Raw genomic sequence first — 15,959 nt, 5'->3', positions numbered from 1 at the left:
TGCTGTAAACATTTGTTCAGACACTTGCTTCTCTGTGCTCTACAAAAATGTCCACACACATTCATACACAAAATCCCAAGAAGACACTCCAGAAACCACAATTATTCAAATATCTCATGGGTTCAAGTGTTTTTTATTATCATCGTGGTATCAGAATTGGTATTGAGTGTCGAATCTATTCCATAGTATTGAAATAAGAGTTTGAACTTTTAGTATCATGACAGCACTAGTCTGTTACCATGGTGATTCACACGGAACTAAACCAAACACGAAACTCATTCTTTGCGCAAATGATCCCTGGACTTAAAACTGACCTTAGGCAACAGGCCTCAGGTAAACAGTGTTGAAAGCAGAGCCAGTATCAGAGTCTGAGTTTGAGTCTGTGCTTCAAATCCAAATACAGAAACATTTTGTAAGAGGAGGTCAGATGATGTGGTTTAGCAAGACGCCACCACACACACATATCTGACTTCATCGCCATAGGGACAGAACCAACACACAAAATATACAACTTCTAACAAATATTGACCATTTTAAACCTGTCCAAGAGTGGCTACACCAGAAATGAACCAGGACTAAACCAGGGACTAAAACAGGAAGAAACAGGATTAAACCAGGACTAAACAAGGACTGAACCAGTGACTGAACCTGGGACTTTTATATTCTATGACCTCACTGACATTTGGGAGTACAATCCCATCTTTTTCTCTCTTTATGACATAATCGGGACTTCCTTGTGCAGACAGGAAGTTGACACGCCTGCTACAGATCTGGTAGGGTCCACAGTGGAGCGTTTGGACAGTGGACCATGTGTGCAGAGCAGGGTGGATCTAAGGGCGGGTCGGGCGTCAAAATAGGAGAAAACACTGCTAACCCTGTGTGTCAGATGCCCTCCCTGTGTGTCAGATGAACTATGCGTGTGCCAGATGCCCTATGCGTGTGGCCAACATCCCTATCTCAGTCTCCGGCTCAGTCTCCAGTTTAGTCCTGATTTGCCAGATGCTCTCAGTGTTACAGTATATTTATGTTTGCGTCGCAGAGTTTTAATAAGGTGGAAAGCTTTGGATCTGCTGCGGCTGCAAAACTGAGAATTAGACGTGAGAGGGACAGGCTAATGAGGGTGGGACAATTAATCACATTTGATCAGAGATAGAGTAGTTTGTAATGGTCAGTTAGGTCTTTTTAACGAAGAGATCTACAATAGGTCTGAATTATTTAGGAAATGAAAATCTGTTTTAAAAATAAGATGTTCAAAGTTCACATTTTAAACATGTCCAGAAGACCTGACAGAAAGACTGAAATTTGAAGTGACAAACTAATACAAGAATCACATTTCAGAACAGGTTTGCACAGACCTAAACTACAGGCATAGCAGCTTTTATGCAAAATAAGACAGGAGATTTTGTTGTTTGTGAATTAGTAGTACAAATTGCGATTTCAATTTGACTAAACCAGGTTCATGGATAGAGTCTGGATAGAGTCTGGACTAGGCCAAAGACTAAAGCAGGTAGTTGTTTTTAAATGAAATTGCCTCAGGCCCAAAGCACATCTCAAACGGTGTCATATGAACCACAGTAACAGTGTACTATCACTCAAGCAGGAAACTTGTGGGCATAGAACTGTGATCATGATATATTTCGGTGTACTGTGGTCCCTCGCTATATCGCGGTTCACCTTTCGGGTCTCGCAGATTTTTTTGTGCAATTTTACATGCTTTTTTACAGTGTATGAACGTGCATTGTGTTCTGAGTCCTGATCAGTCTACAGCCATTGTCAATCAGTCTCCTCCGTGCCGTGCCTCCTGTACAGTACAGAATGTGTTCACACAAATTTACATAAATCTTCAATCGACACTACAGCGGAGCTGTGCCAGGACGAGGAACTGTGAAATACATGAGAGTCACTAAAGAGAGTAATTAAACAAGAGACAAATGTGTGAAAATGTTAATGCCTATCTGAGAAAAGTGTATAAAGTGTGTGGTGAGGGGTTTTACAGCCTTAAAACTTATATAATAATGGGAAATAATAAAGCTGACTACTTTGCAGATTTCACCTATTGCAGGTTATTTTTAGAACCCCCCCCGATAAACCAGGGACCACTGCACTCTTATTCAATCAACAAACTGTTATCTGGACTATGTGGGGCCTAAACGCGGGGCCTAAAGACATTTGTGTATTGTGGTTGCGTCTGCTCATGAGTTATAGTCTAGGGCTGGGCAATTAATCAAATTCCCTTTGATTAATTCATGTTTTTCATCATTGACACTTTGAAAAATTGCAAAAACGGTGAAATCGAGAATTAAGAAACAAGTTTACATCTGACTATCTTACTTGAAAAGCAGGGGTATTGTGCAGTTAATTAGCCATGTAAAATATAATCTCATTCCAATTGTAAAAGTATTCACATTCAAATAAGAATGAAGATGTAAATAGCTTCTCCTGGTTGAAACACCAGCAGTCCCAGGTCTGACTTCCATTAAAATCATAAAATCAAGATTATATTTTTGGCCCTATTAATCTACGACAACAGCGGATCATCATGTCATAATTTGGACATTTTAAATCACAATATTGATCTAAAACAAGTTCATAAAAGAAACATGTCCGCTTATTTCCGTGTTAGAAAACCGTGGTGCCCAATTAGGAGCGGACGTTGCCGTAGATGTGATGACAAACAGCACTTTATTTTTTCATTTGTATCAAAAGGAAGATGCAACACTGCTGATTAAGAAAATAAATTGGAGAATAAAGTGCACATGTCACAGTGGGTCTGTATCTGTGGAGGTGAAAAGGGGGGTTGATCAGCAATATGGCGATTTCAAAATAAGAGATTAAAGATTACTCAAACATGCATGAATCACTCCAAATGCACCTTCAGAGGATCAATGAGAAGAAAACTACTATAACAGTTAAAAGCTCTGAAAAGTCCATTGGCAGAATAGGTCTGATTTAATCTTTAACATACATTTAATTTTTGACAAGTGTAGTCTCTTTCATAAGTTTATGGTAACAAAATGAGTAACAGTCTAATTATTTTATATCAATATTGTCTAGGGTGTTTTTGAACGGGGCCACCATACTCTCCTGTATTAATGGGAATCACTGCCATATTCAGCATTTATTTGGTTAAAATGTAACAATGTAAAATAGAAATAATCGTTTGGCTAATAATGGTTAGTTGCAGCCTTAAGTCTTGTGTAGTTCTGAAATAGATCAAGAGCATTGTAAAAGTGTTGAGAGACGCTCCATTCTCTCCGCGTGATTCTGATGTGAGGAGGCATAAACAGGCCACAGTCCAGCTCTGATCCACTGTCCACCATTACACTTGTCTATCTGAGAAACAGCCATGTTTTAAACTCTTTAGACAACAGAATGTGATTTTCAACATTAAATACTTAAGTACGTACTTTAAAAAAAAAAAAAGAATATATTTCCATGTGGCCTTATATCTGTGTAATCCCTCAGTGTCCAGGTAGGTTCATAGTGGTCCATGGGTGTGTACTAGTCTATGTGTCTTATACTTGTTCTGATACAGCTCAACATCATTCTACAGCTATTTAGGAAAGGATATTTTTGACAACCCTAGAACTATATTATATTATTGTGTAAACTATAGTGTTATGTCTCTGTTGAAGTCTTAGAAGAGATTCAAATAAGGCTGGGCAGTTAATAAAGATTCAGTCCTTTCTAATGGTCAGAGCTCAGTTGAGTGTTTTTAATGGAGACGTCTACAGTCAACCCACTGTCAGTAAAAGCATGTGGTTTGGAGCAGACGCAAGGCTTAAGGATGAAAATGTTACCAATTTTTTTGTGTTAAATGGCGCTGATTAAATGTATTGTTTATGTTCAGAAAATCCAAACTGACACTGAAAGCCATTTTATTTTGTATCTGAAAAGACTATACAATATAAGGCAGAAAATCATGATGGATTTGTCCCCATCCCCTTTTAATAAATTATTGAAAATGCATTCGATATTCTAATTTTGCAAATCTCCAAAGGATCAACTGCGATACTATGCATCTTCCAGCTCTACTATGGATGATTAAATACTTTCTTGAGCAGCCAGTCTTTTCTACCACAGAGATTAAAAACCAACAGAACTAAATCTGTCACTTCCAATACCTGAGATGAAAATGAGTTTGGGGCTTAGATTGTTAATTCTGCACAAATCTGCTGTTTCCTAGTCCTTTTTTTCTCTTCCTTTTTTTACTCCTAAGCCACCATGTTTGTTTTGATCTGAACGAAGCATGCATTTCTCTGATTGGTTAATCAACCTGTCAATAACGCCCTCTGGAATCGGGTGTCAAAGCGCTTGGTTCTGGCTCAAGAGGTAAATGAAATACCACTTTGTACTCTTAAATATAAAAGCTTACAGTGTTTTTGTATGAAACGAGGTGAAAGGCTTTAAACCACTATCCCGGTTGTAAATAAAATAGACTGAATTGTTCCTCTGTCTGAACTGTAACTCTGACTCTGGTTTATTGTGTTGAATTGAAGCCAAAACTGAACCGTAATAATGATAATATACGATTCCATGTTTTCTATGGGGTTACCGGTATACAAAAGTATACAAGCTGATTTATGGTCATGGAGTCTGCTGCAGTTTTCCAATGGTGGAATGATGAAAAAGCTACACTGCGCAATTTTCCTGGCGAAGAATCTGCCACCTGCTCGTTTCCATGGAGATGTTATTACAGTGCCTGGAGTGTTTCACAGTATGACATCAAAGTTATCTACTGACAACCTATTTCATTAGAGTAGTTTTGCTACTGTATCGTACTGCCTCAGCTCGCCTCTCCACAGATCTACAGCAAAGCAATAAAATACCAACATCAGATCAGGTGTAAAATACAAGGGTCTAAACCAGGTCGAAACAGAGCCTAAACCAGGGACTAAACTAGGACTAAACCAGGTCTAAACTAGAAACCAGAGAAAATCCAGGGACTAAACCGGGGCTAAACCAGATCTGAAGCAGGTTTAAACCAGGTCTAAACCAGGACAACACCGAGTCTAAAATAGGAATGCACTGATCCAGCTTTGCAGTTCCAATCCTGATTCAGATACTATAGATTTAAGCATCTGCCAATAACCGATATCAGTGCAACCACTAAAATCTGCATTGGTTCCTTAAAACAAAAATGATCCAAATGTGTTATGTAACTGTTATTTATCTCACAAGTAACTGCTGAACAACTTTGAATAAATATAAATTCAAACCAGGTCTTAACCAAAGAAAAAACAGCAACAAAACCAGGACTAAACCAGGTCTGGGTGTGTCAGGTTTAAACAGTTTTCTGTGTTTTTGTTCCTTAAGTCTGTAAAAGTCACTGAAATGTCATGAGGACACTACCCCCTCTGCAGAGAGTTTGTGTTAGAAACGTGAAGGGTTCTCAAATCACGGCACAGGGGTCTCTGTCTGCACATGATCTTTACATGTTACGTCTTTCTTTAGTTTTAGTCCTGCAAGTTTTAACACCTTCTATTTTCTGCTAAACTACCTTTTCTTTCTGTAACCCTGTTCAAATGTGATGAAATGTCAAGCAGAGGGGTCTTAACCCTGTTCTACTGTGATGAAATGTTCCACAGTAGGGCTTTAACCCTGCTTGAGTGAGAGCACACCGTTATTGCGGTTCATATGACACAGTTTATGCCTGTTGTGTTTAAGATGCGCTTTGGGCCTGAGGTGGTTTCATTTCAAAACACAAACTTCCCGGCTTCAGGTCGCCGGGCTCGAGGTCGCCGGGCTCGAGGTCGCCGGGCTCGAGGTCGCCGGGCTCGAGGTCGCCGGGCTCAGTTTCAGCTTGTCTCATATTCTATGCATGATGTAGACCTGGTTTAGTCCCTGATCTGGTTTGGACAGGGTTTAGTCCTGGTTTTGTTGTTCCACCAGTAGGAAATTATCAATAGTATTAGCAATAATGTTTGTGTAATCCCTCAGTCATCCAGATACATCCTATTACAAAAGAAAATATATTTCTATCAACTGGACAAAGGTTTTGAATTATAGGAGAGGTGTTAGTAATACTAGCAGTAGTAGCAGCATCAATAATAGTAGTAATAGTAATAGCAGTATCCTTTATTTCATGTACTTCACTAATTATTTTAAGTAGTTTGAGTTTGACATGGAGAATGACTTTGTCTAAAATAGAAAGTGGGACAGAAACAGTGTTGTAGATTTAACCCTTTGTTCACAGTTGGCAATGGCACATGTACGTCTGATCTCACACTCATGTCCTCCGTGTGTGTCCAGGAAATCTGAGATCAAGTCCTCCACATGCAACTGTCTTTAAGCTAAACAATAGGAGCAGGGCCTGGTCTAGTCCCTGTTCTAGTCCCTGGTCAATCCATGTTAAGACACAGATTAGTACTGGTTTAGTACTGGTCTAATACTGGTTTAGTACTGGTTTAGTACTGGTTTAGTCCATGTTAAGACAACACATTTTAGTCCTCGATTAGGCCTGGTTTTAGGACCGGTTCAGTCCATGTTAAGACACAGTTTAGTCCCAGATTAGTCCTGGTTTAGTCCTTGTTTAATCCTGGTTTAGTTCCTGGTTCAGTCCCTGGTTTAGTTCATGTTAATACATAGTTTTGTTCTGATTTAGTTCATGTTAGGAAGTCCTGATTTAGTCCTGGTTCACTCGCTGGTTTAGTCCCAATGTGTCAAAATTTGTATCACATTTTAACTCTGTATTACAAAATTTTAGCCATATTATTTATTTTATGTTCAGCCTGGGTTTTGGACCATATGATTGTGACATGGTTTAGTCCTAGTTTAGTCATGGTTTAGTTCTGTTTTAGTCCAGGTTTAGCTTTGGCATTGACCTACTTTCACTAAATCCAGAGTTTAGTCCACATTAGTCCTGGTTTAGTTCTGGTTTAGTCTTGGTTTAGTCCCCGTTTGGCCCTGGTCGCTGCTCTGGCCTTCAATTGACCGTGCCTAATATTTTGGCGTGTCCCTTGTTCTGACCGCCACAGCCTTGCATCTCTCCCTGACAAAAAGGCGTTCCAAAGCGGGCTGTTTCTCTGTCATACCCCCACCTTCGCCTCCGGACCGTTAGACCAGAGATAACACACCTAACCGCGAATGTAACCGCTACTCCAAAGAACGCCAACGCTTTTACGCACAACGAGAGCGCTCCCAGAACAACCCCAGCGGCCATCGCACATCCGAGCCCCCTCCCGGAGATCAGGGCGGAGCTGAGCCGACATCCAGTCCCCATCCTCCGCCTGTGCCCAACAAACACCTCCATCAACACCGCGTTTCCACCCCGAGACAAAGCACCTCGAGTGGGAATCGTGCCAGCCCCGTGCCGCGGCGTGTTTCCCGGCCACATCCCCGCTTTTCCACGCCGAGGAGAGACAAACCCCATCTGCCCCTGGCCCACATCAGGGGCTCCTTAAAACAACCATCCACAGCGAAAACCCCAAGCACACAAAGCCCGAGAGGAGTCACGTACGGTTCATTCAGAAAAATAAACAATTATCGCGTTAGGAGCGAGCGTTACTCAGCGGATTCCTCTCCAGAGAGACAAACTCGAGACAGACCCGACCATCCGCGCTCGTCCAAGCTCCAGGCGGAGTCTTAAATGGCCAAATATCTGCGGGATTAAAGCACAAATCAAACGGAAAATAAACTGCACTCACCGCTGTCTACGAACAAAGCGAGGCGCGTGTTCCAACGAGGAGCCAACCAGGCGTGTGTCCGCAAAGGATGGTCCAAACTCGGGAATTATTTTGTAGTTAAATGTAAAAATGTAGTGAGAATGTTTGCGCTCATGTTTGGTCCCTGGTGTCAGTACAGTCTATGGTACGGTCCCTGCCCGTTCTCCCGGAGCGCAAAGGAGGAGACGCACGCTGCGCTTTGGCCGTTTCCGGTACAGATTCGGTCCAAATCCGGTCCAACCACGGCTCCAACCAGGAGCCGAGCTAACGGAGCCGTGGGTGGGCTCTGCGGGTACACTAGAATGCTTTTAGAAGAGTTAAAGTGCGTATTGACAGGTCTTGACGAGTCTTAGATTACTTAAATTAGTGGGATAATACCTGTTGTAAATATAAATTATAGTTCTACATACATATTATATATTATATATATATATATTTCTAATTGTTATTAAAATATTATATATGATAATCTTAACTGTGTACAATGAGTAATGATAGGCATTTTAATAAGTCTGTATACTAAACGAAACAAAGGTATAACACTGGGTTAAACTTCTGTGTTTTAATTTCCATAGTAACCAAAACATCAGTATTAAATGTGCACTTTGCTATCATGCATTTATTCATTTACAGTTTTTTATTGCTCAAAAACACCTTGAAAAAACATGCAATTTCACTGCTCCCCTCTCCACAGATCTGACCAGTAACTTGGTCTGGTGGCATCATTTGTTTGTTTCCAAGGAGATTTAGAAGTTTAATGCCATACTGTGGAACATTCTAGGCAAAGCAATAACATCTCCACAGAGGCAAGCAAGTAGCATCTCTTAGACTAGAAAAATTACACAAAGCGCCTTTAAGTTTTTAGTTACATGTTACTATTTGCCAAAGATTGTTGTTCAGATAGTCCTGGCTGAATCCAGGTTGAGACTTGGTTTAGACCTGTTTAGACCTGGTTTAGTCCTGTTTAGACCTATTTAGACCTGGTTTAGTCCTGTTTAGACCTGGTTTAGTCTTGTTTAGACCTGATTTAGTCCCATTTAGACCTGGTTTAGACCTGTTTAGACCTGGTTTAGACCTGTTTAGACCTGGTTTAGTCCTGTTTAGACCTGTTTAGACCTGGTTTAGTCCTATTTAGACCTGTTTAGACCCGTTTAGACCTGGTTTAGTCCTGTTTAGACCTGGTTTAGACCTGATTTACTGGTCTTTTGTTCTTCTGTATTTTTACTTCAATTTAATTCTTCAAACTATGATAATCTTGAATAAACACACTCTGAAATCCAAGAGCCCAGACCTGGTTCACTCCTGGTCCAGCCTGATTCAGACCCAGATTGTGACGTATGCTGACGTCACATTTACAGTATAGTCTCTTCAGCAACTTTCGCTCAGGAAAAAATATCTAATCTTATTGTACAGCAGCATACACAGGGCATCAATGACATCTAGTGGACAAGTACTACTACTGCTACTACTGCTACTATTGCTACTACTTCGATACTTCTGACAACCCTAAAGTAAGAACACATTTTAAGTGCAATAAACATAAACTAAATGAAAAAATGCACTGTTTTTTGTCTTTGATTGTTTAAACCTATTTTGGTCCCTAGTTTAGTCCTGGTTTAGTCCCTGGTTTAGACCTAGTTTAGTCCTGGTTTAGTCCTGGTTTAGTCCTGGTTTCGTCCCTGGTTTTGCCCTGGTTTTGCCCTGGTTTTGCCCTGGTTTAGTCCCTGGTTTATTACTGGTTTAGCCGTAGTTTAGACCTGGTTTATTCCTGGTTTAGTTCTGGTTTCGTCCCTGTTTTTGCCGTGGTTTAGTCCTGGTTTTATCCTGGTTTATTCCTGGCTTAGTCCCTAGTTTAGACCTGGTTTAGTCCTGCTTCAGTCCTGCTCCAGTCCTGGTTTAGCCCTGGTTTAGCCTTGATTTAGCCCTGTTTTAGCCCTGGTTTTGTTCCTGGTTTTGCCATGGTTTTGTCCTGGTTTAGTCCCAGGTTTTGTCCTGGGTTAGTCTCTGGTTTTGCCCTGGTTTAGGCATGGTTTAAATCTGGTTTAGACCCAGGTTTTGCCCTGTTTTAGTTAGTCCCGGGTTTTGCCCTGGTTTAGCCTTGATTTAGCCCTGTTTTAGCCCTGGTTTTGTTCCTGGTTTTGCCATGGTTTTGTCCTGGTTTAGTCCCAGGTTTTGTCCTGGGTTAGTCTCTGGTTTTGCCCTGGTTTAGGCATGGTTTAAATCTGGTTTAGACCCAGGTTTTGCCCTGTTTTAGTTAGTCCCGGGTTTTGCCCTGGTTTAGCCTTGATTTAGCCCTGGTTTTGCCCTGGTTTAGTGCTGGCTTGGTCCTGGTTTAGCCCTGGTTTAGTTCCTGTTTTTGCCCTGTTTTAGTCCTGATTTAGTCCCGGGTTTTGTCCTGGTTTAGTCCTGGTTTAGTCCTGGTTTAGTCCTGGTTTAGTCCTGGTTTAGTCCTGGTTTAGTCCTGGTTTAGTCCTGGTTTAGTCCTGGTTTTGTCCCGGGTTTTGTCCTGGGTTCGTCTCTGGTTTTGTCCTGGTTTTGTCCTGGTTTTGTCCTGGTTTTGTCCTGGTTTTGTCCTGGTTTTGTCCTGGTTTTGTCCTGGTTTTGTCCTGGTTTTGTCCTGGTTTTGTCCCAGGTTTTGCCCTGTTTTAGTCCCAGGTTTTACCCCCTGGTTTAGCCCTTGTTTAGCCTTGATTTAGCCCTGGTTTTGCCCTGGTTTTGCCCTGGTTTAGTGCTGGCTTGGTCCTGGTTTAGCCCTGGTTTGGTTCCTGGTTTTGCCCTGGTTTAGTCCCGGGTTTTGCCCTGGTTTAGTCCCGGGTTTTGCCCTGGTTTAGTCTTGGTTTAGTCCCAGGTTATGCCCTGGTTTTGCTCTGGTTTTGTCCTGGGTTAGTCTCTGGTTTTGCCCTGAGTTTGCCCTGGTTTAGGCCTGGTTTAGACCTGGTTTAGCCCTGGTTTAGCCCTGGTTCAGATCTGGTTTAGTTCCTGGTTTAAATGCACAGACAGCATCAGGATTTGCAAATCTACAAACATGAAAAATAATCTAAGTTTTGTGATGACAGGAAATGAGAGGGAGGAGTCTGTGGCTGAACTGCTGCAACACCTGCACCATATCGACAAACTTACTTTTCAGTTTGGTCAAAATGTTTAACTCATCTGGATTACTTTATATTTGGTTGTTTTGTGGATTTTTTCTTGGTTCAAAATCGTCAAGATCATGTGACTGCAACTGTAAGCTTTATTTTTTTTAAATTTATTTTTAAGTGATAAGGTACATATGATGTTTGAGTAGTGTTTATAGTTGTGTATAGTTTTCTACTTGTACTTAACTCATATTTTAAGTATCATCAGAGACAGGTAAAAGTACAAGTACAATGTAACGGTCCAAGAACTAACTCAAGTAAGACTAAAAATGGTTCAGGAAAAATGTAACGTGGAAATAACATCTGCTTTATAATTTGAAGGTAATGTGAAGGACAAAACATGAAATAAAGCACAAAACCTGGTATTTTCAAAGGACAGGACTGGTTTAGTCCTGCTTCAGTCCTGATTTAGTAGTGGTTTAGTCCTGGTTTAGTCCTGGTTTAGTCCTGGTTCAGACATGGTTCAGACATGGTTCATTTAAAAATACCAGATTTTGTGCTTTTGTCCTTCACTTCACATTCGTGCCCGAGCACAGATATGTGAGGACTAAAGACGCCTCAGTAGCGCCACCACATTGCGTAGGCTAATGAAACTTAGCATCAAAAATAGGTCACGTCAGGACATGTAAAAAATGATATTATGGCCCCGCCCTAAACCCTACAGGAAGTCGGCCATATTGGATCAAACCCGAGATTGACAAAATCACTCATCAACATCACATCATCATCTTTCGGCATCTACCCCAACATTTTGTTATTGTTTTCATCAACACACTTCAAAATTGGCGAAAAGACACAAAACACATGTGTAATAAAAGGCAATAAAAGGTTATCAATTAACAGAAAATGTTGGCCGTTGTCATGGTGATTTTTTAACAAAATGACAATTTTTGGAATAAATAAATAAATAAATAAATGTATATATATATATATATATAAATCTTTCATAAACATTGTCAGATTTAAATGGACTCAATGAAGCATGCACATTTCTGACGTAATGACATGCAAATTAGGTCCAATCCATTTGTCATGGATTTGTGAAAGAATTTACAGAGAGGCTCTTCATAATGAGGAACAATGTGACAAAGTCCCATTGTCTTAACTTTTATTGTTTAGGTGTAAAAAATGGAAGGAAAAAAAAAAGTAGCTCTTGACGGAAAGAAGAAAAAAAAAAATCTTGAAAATCAGCACAAAATTAGAGATCAACTCAAATTTAATTTGGATGACTCAGTGGTGCCCTCTGGAAATTAAAATACATAACAAGATAGAAGGGAGTAGAGGCTATTTTTTCATTGTGGGCACATAAAACATGGCAGGTACATAGAGCATCTCGAGATAAAAAAATATTTTCTGGCCCCGCCCTGAAGCACACAGGTATTAGGTCAAACTTACTTTAACACATGAACACACTTGTCCTAGGGTTTTGATTTGACGGACTCCAAAGTGAGACAGTATCACCAGGACATATCTGGGGTCAAAGGCAATGTTCCCTCAAATTTTTCACGAGTCTGAGCAAACACATAAACTCCCTGAGCGGTCCCATGGACCAAGCAACATAAGACATGTGCACTGTGGTCATGCTGCATCGCATCCATCCAAGTTAAATGGTTTATTAAAAGAATCAAATTACCGCATTTACATTTCTGTTATAAGACTTTTAATTAAGTGCTTTAGCCACTTATACAATGAAAATGACAAAAATCTTGCTCATGACCTGTGTAGTATGTTAATGCTATTGGAAGTATAAATATTTAATTTTAACTATGGCAAAACATGAGCTTCCAACCAAACCAAGCCAACTGTAAACTCCAATGTTGAAAACACACTTAACATTTTTATGATAAAGCTCTGACTTGTATTATGAGTGTAAGCCATTGTGTGAAGCTTTTGCTTGATTTTTACAACTAATAAACTATGACCAATACACACTGAGAGGAATCTGTATCTGCACACCCAGCTGCTCTATTACTGTACATTTATATATCATATCAAAACACAATATAAAATGTATATTTGTATATAAAATATATTCAAAACAAGTGGTATGGGTCAAAATAAATATATATTTACAAACCGCACATTGCAAACAGTGAAAAAACACACGCACACTTCAAAATGTAAACAAACACACACTGGAAACTAAAAATACACTGTACATGTGACAGTGTGGCAGTCATTCTGTGACAGAGGTTGGTGGATCGAGTCCCGCTCGGACCAACTTCTGTCATTGTGTCCTTAGTTCTGTCATTGTGTCCTTAGTTCTGTCATTGTGTCCTTAGGCAAGACACTTCACCCAAGTGGTGTGGGGCGCAGATTGGCATTAGCTAATGCTAATGATTACACATAATACACATTTGACCCACAGTTAAGTCAATAGCAGAATAAACCACGCTTACCGACCAGGAACAGCATCCAGTCCATCAAAATATAAGGTCCTCTACCCCTGAGTCCACCATGGGATCTTCACTCGGTTCCACGAACCGCTCCGGGTCCGAGGTGCCTCTAGTTTAACATGTACAAACATCCACAGTGTCCTCGGTCGCGTACTTCCTTTGTTTTGTCAGTTTCGTCATGTTTAAAACGCAAAACTGCTGCAAAACAGTGCGTAAAATTACGCAATTACGCGCGCGTAATTTTACATTCTATTGGGATCACACCCTATCTCCTCTGTGTGGGCAGCCATTTTAAATCAAAACCTAGACCTCATACTTTAACAAACTTATCCTAGGGTTTTTATCCAAAGGACTTCAAACTGAGGCAGCAACATTAGGACATATCGGGGGTTGTTAAAATTATTTACATACGTTTACATAAGCTGTGCTCATAATAATTTCTAAACGAAGCAGCCATTTTGGAAGCAGAAAAATTCCTGTAGCTTTTGTATCATCATCGGATTCCCAATGTAGCATTTGTGTTTTTTGATGAACTGGACAAAATTATGTGTGGATTAAAATTCTATCTTTAAAAAAATGGCTCTGTAGCGCCCTCTGCAAAGTTACAATGAGCTGTAAACATTTATCTACAACCTGACACTGGAAATACTGAATCACATGTCAAGCTAAGGTTGATATGCAGCTCTCCCACTGCAGGGGCCCTTTATCACTGCTTACAGTTTTGATTTCATGTTTTGTCATTCACATTACATGCACTTCACTATTACACTGTACAATATATTACTCAAATAAGAGTACTGTTACTCTGTGGAGTTTATACAGTACTTTATACCCATTTGTACAAACAAGTGGAAACCGAGACTTTCATGTGGTTTGTTTATGGTGTGGTTAGACTCTTGTCATGATCCCTGCATTATCTGTATCCCTGTGTGCTCTCCCCTCCCCTACCTGTCTGAATCCGGAGCTGGGCGGAGTTCCTATCTCCTCCCATGCGCACCTGGAGCGCATCAAGACAATTACCACCACCTGCTGCCGAGTATATGAGGGCTCGGCAGAAGACACTCGGTGCCAGATCGTCCGCGTGTCAAACGTGAATGGTCCAGCTCAGTTTTGTATTTTGTTGCCTGCCTGCTCGTCTCTTATTGAATTTATGCTACTTCCCAGATTCCTGCCCTCTCGCTAGTGATGGCCAACTGAAGCCTCATGAACCACCTGAGGCTTTCAGCCAATTGTACCGGTACAAGAGTCTCGCCCAGAGTGTAATTGCTCGACTCTGCCATCTTGTGGCCATAAAAAGTGTACGCATGTCAAGTGATGCATAAAGAAAATAAAAGACCTTTTTATTGAGAAAATCACACAAATAGTGCACTAATTAAATATTTTTTTTTTTTTGCATGCAATCATCCTATTACTATGGAAGCCCGTAATTAGGAGTTTAAAACTCGTAATTATGAGTTTAAAACTCGTAATTATGAGTTTAAAACTCGTAATTATGAGTTTAAAACTCGTAATTACGAGTTTAAAACTCGTAATTAGGACTTTTAAAACTACTAATTATGAGTTTAAAACTCGTAATTATGAGTTTTTAAAACTACTAATTATGAGTTTAAAACTCGTAATTAGAACTTTTAAAGTCTTAATTGAGCTTTGTAGCACACTGCAACTGAGTGTACAGAGCAGAGGAGACAGGAGGAGGACTGTTATGTTTATCACCTACATACTTTTAAAAAATGAATAAATTAAGCTCCAGTAAAGTTTCTGGCGTCTTGAACAAATCAGTGGGCCCTGAGTGCTGTTCTGACCACTCATGAGCTGTGCTCTGTGTCTGTGAGCGCTCGTTTTTCCTGGTCTGAGCAGAGTGCCAGCTGGTCACAACCCCGCTGGTTTATTGAGGAAATTATTAAAATACCAAATTCATTTAATCAAAATTGATAAGGTTCACTTTTTGTAAATGTTACATTCCCAAAATTACGAGTTATAAACTCATAATTCATACTTTTAAAAGTCCTAATTACGAGTTTTAAACTCATAATTAGTAGTTTTAAAAGTCCTAATTACGAGTTTTAAACTCATAATTACGAGTTTTTAAACTCATAATTACGAGTTTTAAACTCATAATTACGAGTTTTAAACTCATAATTACGAGTTTTAAAACTCCTAATTACGAGTTTAAAACTCGTAATTTCGACTTTCTGTGGAGCTTTTATTTTTTTTTTCATGGCGGAAACGGGCTTCCATATATTACAGTATAATTTATATTTCGAAGTATGATTTGAGTAACCCAAATCTCGACCTCTCAACCCTCTGCGTGGCAGGCAAACACTCAATGTATTCGCCCACACTGAACACATGCTAAGAATGAGTAGCTCATCTTTGAATACATGTGTTTAGTGAGAGCGATGAAATGTTTTTAAAGTTAAATTGGAATTTTCATTGCGAGGTTTTCAATGTAAAACAAGCGCAAACACAATCCAACACGTTTCTAAAGACTGTCTGTGCCTGTGTTGATTTTGTACAACTCATCAGAACTGAACCACTTTAAAATTACTAAACTACTTTAGCAGTTTTTACAAACCTCGAACGGTAAACTAAACTTGACTCATTTGAACTTCTACCAGTCCTAAAAGTATACGCTTCAAAAGCGAAGTTTTAATAAAGTGAATGTGAATGAAAAGTGAAAGAATGTGGTTTATATGGGAGCGCGTAGGTAAAGCGACACCGTAAATGAAGCGATGACGTCATGTTCACAAAAGCGAAGCCTC

The 15,959-nt window shown here is 39.9% G+C and overlaps 1 protein-coding gene across 1 annotated transcript in view; it reads right to left on the bottom strand.

Annotated features, from left to right (window-relative positions):
- LOC117381229 (ras-associated and pleckstrin homology domains-containing protein 1) overlaps window positions 1–7,810 on the bottom strand; it is a 28,409-nt gene extending 20,599 nt beyond the window's left edge. The window contains exon 1 of the mRNA XM_055228773.1: window positions 7,647–7,810. The gene's annotated coding sequence lies outside the window, so the exon portion shown is untranslated. The remainder of the gene's footprint in view (window positions 1–7,646) is intronic.
- Window positions 7,811–15,959: the final 8,149 nt, after the last annotated feature.

Source organism: Periophthalmus magnuspinnatus, chromosome 2 (genome assembly GCF_009829125.3).
Source record: "Periophthalmus magnuspinnatus isolate fPerMag1 chromosome 2, fPerMag1.2.pri, whole genome shotgun sequence".
In the NCBI taxonomy this organism is placed as follows: domain Eukaryota; kingdom Metazoa; phylum Chordata; class Actinopteri; order Gobiiformes; family Gobiidae; genus Periophthalmus; species Periophthalmus magnuspinnatus.
The sequence above is the reverse complement of the archived record's forward strand: the minus strand, read 5'-3'. Positions and strand labels throughout refer to the sequence as shown.